A 7609-nucleotide genomic window follows, 5' to 3' on the forward strand; every position below is an offset into this window, starting at 1 on the left:
GGCCCTGGTGTTCTCAGCACCAGGAATGTGTCTCATGTCCTTAATATTAGCTTACCATAAACCAGAAACATTTTCCAATTGAAAGAAGTCACTTTTGTCCTGATCACTTTATAAGCCCCTCTCTTCTGATCCAAATCACAGTGATGCACCTGGAACTGCTGCTCAGAGGACCATGCTTCTGCCTGCAAGTCCTCAATGAATTGCATACTGTGCTTTCCTGGATTTGTCTGCCTCTTCCTTTGATCTCATGGCACCTTGGTGTAGGTTAGTATACATTGGAAATAGGTTGTTGTGGAAGAGTTATACCAAAATTGGTACAGTCATTATGGAAAACCATGTGGAGGTTTCTCAAAAAGTTGAAAATAGATCTACCAGTCAATCCAACAATCCCATTTCTGAATATATATTCAAAGGAAATTAAATCGGTATCTTGAAGAAACATCTACCTCCCTCCCATGTTCATTGCAGCATTATTCACAATAGACAAGATATGGAATCAATTTAAATATCCACCCACTGATGAATGGATACAGAAATTGTGGTAAATATACACAATGGAATATGATCTAACCTTAAAAAAGTAAATTTTGCCATTTGCAAAAACATGTGTGAACCTGGAGAACATCAGTGGACTAAGTGAAATGAAACAGACACAGAAAGACAGACGGTGTGTTATCACTTGCATGTGGAAACTGAAAAAGCAGAATTCATAGAAATAGAGTAGAATGGTGACCACTTGTCAGGGGATGGGGTGGTGTTGTTCAAAGTTTCAGTAACATAGGAAGAATAAGTTCTACATGTCTAATGTACACTATGCAGACAATAGTGAATAATACCACATCATATATTTGAAATTTGAAAAATGTTTTTTTTTCTTTCCACATTTTTCAATAGTGCATTATAGTTATACATGGGGGGATTTGTTGTTACATATTTGTGCATGCACACAATATAACGATATATTTTGGTATGTATAATTCGCCAAAATACATTTTACTGTTATGTATAACTAAGAAGATTTTTAAAACTAATATATTTTGGCCAATATCACTCCCCAGCACTTTCCACCTCTCTCTTTCCTCCTCCTGTCCCCCCAGACTTTTTCTTCTACTGATCTTCCTTTATTTTTCATGAGATCCCCACCAGGCCCTCCATTCTTTTTCGTCTCCCCTTCCATACATGAGGGAAAACATACACCCCTTGACCTTCTGAGTTTGGCTTATTTTACTGAACATAATGGTGAGCTCCATCCATTTTCCTTCAAATTGCCTAATTTCATTTTTCTTTATGAGGCAATAAAATTCCATTTTATATAGATATACCACATTTTCTTTATCCATCCATCTGTTGGTGGACACCTAGGCTGGTTCTATATTTTGATTATTTTGAATTGTGCTGTTATAAATATAGGTATGCATGTATCACTATAGTATGATGACTTTAATTCTTTAGGATTAATACTGAGGAGTGGCATAGCTGGGTCTATGTTGGATCCATTCCTAGTTTTTTGAGGAACTTCCATACTAATTTCCATAATGATTGTATTAATTTGAAATCCTACTAACAGCATAAAAGTGTTTTTTTCTCCACATTCTTTAGAGTTTTATTGCTTGTGTTCTTGATCACTGCCATTCTGATAGGTGCAAGATAAGATCTCAATGTAGTTTTGATTTGCATTTCCCTCATTGCTAATGATGTTGAACATTTTTTCTTATATTTGTTGGTCATTTGTATTTCTTTGAGAAAGCTCTGTTTAATTCATTTGCCCATTTATTAATTGGGTTATTTGGTGTTTTTTTAATTCTTTACATATTCTAGATATTAATCGTCTGTCACAAGAGAAGCTAGCAAAGATTTTCTTCCATTCTGTAGGTTCTCTATTCATTTTCCTAATTGTTTCCTTTTGCTGTGAAGAAGCTTCTTAAATCTTAGCATTATTGCCTGAGCATTAGGAATCCTATTGAGAAAGCCAATGCTTGTGCCTACATGATCTCGTGCCTAGGAGTCTTGACCCCTTATTTTCTTCTAGGAGTTGCATAGTTTTTGTTCTAATTCCTAGGTATTTGATCCATTTTGAGTTGAGTTTTGTACAAGGTAAAAGATAATGTTCTAGTTTCAGTCTTCTACATGTGGATAACCAGTTGTCCCAGCATCATTTGTTAAGAAGGCTCTCTTTTCTCCAGTGTATGTTTTTGGTGACTTTGTCAAGGATCAGATGGCTGTAGATGTGCAAGTTTGTCTTTTATTCTGTACCATTGATCTTTATATCTGTTTTTATGTCATGCATTTATGTTATTATAGCCCTGTAATATAATTTGAAGTCAGGTATTGTGGTGCCTCCACCTTTACTTTTTTGGCTTAGGAGTGTTTTACTATTCTGGGTCTTTTATTCTTCCAAATGAATTTTAGGACTATGTTTTCTAGTTTTGACAGGAAGGTCATTGTTATTTGGATGGGGATTGTATTAAATCTGTATATTGTGATAGTATGACCGTTTTAACAATATTAATTCTGCCTATCTATGAACATGGGCAGTCTTTCCATCTTTTGTGGTCTTCTTCAATTTCTTTCTTCAGTGTCCTATACTTTTCATTGTAGAGGTCTTTCACTTCCTTTGTTTGATTTATTCCTAGGTATTTTTTTAAAGCAATTGTGAATGGAATTGTTTTCCTGATTTCTTTATCAGCAGAATCATTTCTGGTTCATAGGAAAGCTATTGATTTTTTAATGTTGATTTTGAAACCTGCTACTTCATCAGATTTGTTTATTAGCTTTAGCAGTTTTTTGGTGGAGTTCTTTGGATCTTCTAACTTTACTTTTTCCTTTTCTATTTTTATCCTTTTATTTCATTCCCTTGACTAATTGCTCTGGCTAGAATATCCAAAACTATATTAAGAGTGATGAGACTAGGCATATTTTTCTTGTTCCAGATTTTAAAGAAAATGCTTTCAACTTTTCCCCATTTACTATGAGGCTGGTTTTAGGTTTTTCATATACAGCCTTTATGATGTTGTGTTGTCGCCTGCAGCAACGAGACCGCGGGAAAGAATCGGAGGCGGACTGGGAAGGAACTACTTCCTTATTTTTCTCTTAGGTGCTTGCTTTTCAGAGGTGCTTGCTTTTCAGTGGTGCTTCTTCTCACGGGTGCTTTGCTTTTTTCCCCCCAGAGGAAGAGAATGTCTTATATACACTAAGGCAGCCAATCAGCTTAGGATTAAGTAGCATGATTGGAGCATGCGCCACCATACCAATTAAGAAAGAATGAGGAACATGCGTTGACCATGAGCGTGGAAGAGACATCTACCAATCAGGCAAAAAGTCATGAGAGATCACACCATGTTAACACTAATTATGCGCCACCTCTTGATCCAAGGCCAGCCACCATCTTAGAGCTTCTTCCTCAAACAGCTGTGAACATGTCCCTACATATCCCCCTTTTTGTTTTAAAAGGTGAAGAAAACTTTAATGGATGCATGACAGCTATCACTACATCTGGATTGACTGTGCCTGTCTTAGGCATCCACATGTCTTACTGACATTCTTACCCATTATCGGATAACCAAGATGCTTGATATTATCATCTTGGCACCTGTCTTAGGTTGATGTGTCAGCCACAGGAGACTTTCCCATCTTTGACTACCAGCCATCCATTTGAGACAACCAAGCAGTTCTGGCTTCTAAGGTTGCAAGTTCATTTTTTACAATGATCATATCCCTTGTGGCATAGGCGCATCTTACACATGCAATAAAATGCTAACACAAAAAGACACATGAATAAATATAAGTTTACCAAAACTGGGGTCATGTGTAACATAATTTGCCATAAATGATTAGACAAAAGCCCTCTAGGGGCTTTTTTGGTCTCTAGGGTTGATACCAACATGAGGGACTGGAGAGTGAGTTACACAGGACTGGCATCCTTTAACAATTGTTCTGGCTTGTTCTTTAGTTATTTTAAATCTGTGTTGTAAGGTAGCACTATTAGCATGAAATTGATCATGAAAACGAGTAGCTTGTTTTACTGAGAAAGAGATGAAAACCGTCTGAGTGGCTAAATCAGCTTTATGATTACCCTCATGTAAAGGACCAGGTGAGTTGGTGTGAGCTCTAATATGTCCAATGAACAAGGGTTCCTTACGTTCCCATAAAAGTTTTTGTATTTGTAAAAATAATTTGAATACAGGAGTATGAGGGGCTATAGGTCCAGCCAATTCTAATTTGGGAATAACCTGTGCAATGTAATTACTATCAGTAAAGAAATTCATTTGTTGCTCCTTAAACTTTACAAGGGCTATCACAGCTGCTTCCATTTCCACCAATTGAGCCGATTTTTGACATGTAATCTAAATGATAGTATCTTGTTAAGTAAATACTACAGCAGTACCATTAGAAGATCCCTCGGTAAAAACATTCAGGGCCTTAGGAATAGGTTGTTTTTTAACTACTTGGGGGTTGTGGGGCCTTAGGTTTGTCGATAGCTGCTCCATGACCCTTGTTAGGGCATTGTCTCTTCATGTGGCCTGGTTGTCCACACAGGAAACAACCTTTAGGGCGAACTCCTCCAGAGTTATTTAGAGGAGAGACACCTCTCATGGCTGCCGCAATTATGTTTCCTGTAATCACTGCCTCATTGATATCTTTACAAAGTTTTATATAGATAGAAAGTTCCCTTTTATTTTTCCAGGGCCTGATAGCCTCTTGGCAAAATTTGTTAGCATTTTCATAAGCTAGCTGGACAACCAAAGGCATAGCTGTCTCTACCTCTCCAAAAACCACTTGCTGTCTGTAGGAGATGATCCATAAATTCTGCGAATGGTTCATTGGGTCCCTGTATATCCTTGGACAGACTGCCTTGGAGATCACTGGTTCTCTGTAAAGTTTTCCAGGCCTTGGTTGCCGCTATATATATCTGAGCATACACTCCAGAATCATATTGATTTTGTGTATCTATTGGAGTGTATTGGCCTTCTCCTGTTAGCATATCAACATTTCTACCAGGAAACCCTGCTGCTGCATTTCTGCAAGCAGTTTCAACAGATATTTCTTACCACTGAGCTCTCCAAATCAGATATTGTCCTCCAGATAACACTGCTCTGCATAGCTGTTTCCAATCAGTAGGAGTCAAATTTAAATTACTCAAAGACTCAAGCATACTTATGGTAATTGGTGCCTGAGATCCATATGTCATAACTGCCTCTTTAAAGTTTTTAATGGTTTTAAAATCTAATGGTTGATGGTATCTCTGTCTGTTTCAGTCCTCAAATATGGGAAGGTCCCATGAATTTTGGAGTTCTTTGTATTCAAGGGCGTCTAAGCACTTAGAAAGGTTTAGCTCTTCCCTACCTTTTTCCCTTGTTTTTCTTAAATTATCCGAGTAATTACTTTCTAAGTCACTACCACTCAATTCTTCCTCCCCTTGTTCTCCTTGTTTAACAGATTCTCTCTCTTGTACTTCTCCTAAGGCTTCTGCACTTTCAGTGACACTTTCCTGGATGCTAGGTTTAGATGAAGTTAAACATTCCCTAATTAATTGCCACATAGGAAACATTCTTTTAGGAAGAGGAGCCTCCTGTTTTTCTGTCGCTATTAGATCCTGTTTATGAAGATCCCATTGTGGCACCTTGAGCAGCCTTTCCTCTATAAACCATGGGCTTACTTTTCATGCAGTGGTTTCCTTCACTGCCATGTCATTTACTTTTTAATACATTTTTTTGACCTTAGTCATTTGGATCTTTGACCGACCCCATTTCTTCTTACTTTCCCTTGCCCTTAAACTGCTATGGCCAGTGACTCCCTCAAGGTTCCTCACTGTTTCCCCGCCATGCCAATAAAAAGTCTTCCCTGTAGGGGCCACCACTTTTTGCTGCCTGCAGCAACGAGACCACGGGAAAGAATCAGAGGCGGACTGGGAATGAACTACTTCTTTATTTTTCTCTTAGGTGCTTGCTTTTTAGAGGTGCTTCTTCTCAGGGGTGCTCTTTTTCATTGCTGCTTTGCTTTTTTCTCACAGGAAGAGACTATCTTATATACACTAAGGGAGCCAATCAGCTTAGGATTAAGTAGCACGATTGGAGCACGCGCCACCATACCAATTAAGAAAGAATGAGGAACATGCGTTGACCACGAGGGCGGAAGAGACATCAACCAATCATGCAAAAGGTCATGAGACATCACACTGTGTTAACACTAATTGTGTGCCACCTCTTGGCCCAATGCCAGTCACCATCTTAGAGCTGCTTAAACATGTCTCTACACACCTGGTTCCATAGCTTAGCTATTGTGAATTGAACTGTTATAAACATTGATGTGGTCATGTCACTATAGTATGCTGATTTTAAGTATAGACTGAAGAGTGAAATAACTGGGTCAAATGGTGGTTCCATACCAAGTTTTCCTAGGAATCCTCATACTGCTTTTCATAGTGGTCACACCAATTTGCAATCCCACCAGCAATGTATGTGTGTACCTTTTTCCCCACATCCTCGCCAACACTTGTGGTTACCTGTATTCTTGATAATTGTTCAGGCTGGTTTTCTGATCTCAGTTTTTCTGTACCAAGCCTGTCCATTGTATTTCTCTCTGTGTTCTCCCTCTCTATGTGGTGAACCAGCACTGCTGCTGTCACAACCAGCGTGTCTCCAATGTACTCTTTGTTCTTTGTTCAATGCACCCAAATTTCTGAGTCTCTAAGACACTCTGACTGTCCAATATTGAATTTTAATAAAATCCCTCTTTCACCCACATCACTGAGAAGTAGTACACCTGCTTCCTGAATCCTGAGCCACAGAACAGCTAGGAATGCAGCCTTCCTCTAACCCATCATCATGAGTCTCCTAAAAGTAGATCCTAATGTCTCACCACATCCACACAGGAAAGGTAACTATGTGAAGAGATTGATGCTTCAATTAGCTAGACTGAGTTATGAGTACACTATGTGTGATATAACCAAAACATCACATTGCATGCTTAAATATATATAATTTTAATAAGAATATAAAATAAAGTTATACAAATCAAATAAATGAACATAAAATAGCATACAATTTAAATTGTCAACATCAATAATTAGGAACACCAAGGTGTTAGTTTTGTTTGAAAGTTTCTGCAGCAGACCCAATGCAAAATTACTCCAGAGCACCATTTTCTATAAAAATGGAGATTATACTTTGCAGTGACATTGTAGATCTTGAATAAATCTTTTAAAAATTTAATTTTAAGAAGCTATAGGTGGCTGTAAATGGCATAGTTAAATATAATTTGAGGGCTACAAAAATATTTAGAAATGCACCTGGTAAGTTGTTGTTGCAAATATGCTGCAATTCTTCTATAGGAGTTATATTAGTGTTTAAAAGTCACCCAAGTTCATTACTTCTTCATGTTGCTATCCCATTAATTTCATGAAACATGCCATGTTTATGAGCCAACTTCAACTGTAAATTTAACTTACTAGCGGGAATGAGTGCTTACTATAATCTTTAAATTATGGATGCTTTATAAATAATAAAAGGCTATGATTTTTTTCAATATTTAAAGCTTTGAAAAAATATATCTAAAAAGGGAAAAAAGAAAAATTAATTTTGAAGTTTGATATTTGGCCATATATTCTGAG

The sequence above is a fragment of the Sciurus carolinensis genome, unplaced genomic scaffold (genome assembly GCF_902686445.1).
Source record: "Sciurus carolinensis unplaced genomic scaffold, mSciCar1.2, whole genome shotgun sequence".
Taxonomy (NCBI): domain Eukaryota; kingdom Metazoa; phylum Chordata; class Mammalia; order Rodentia; family Sciuridae; genus Sciurus; species Sciurus carolinensis.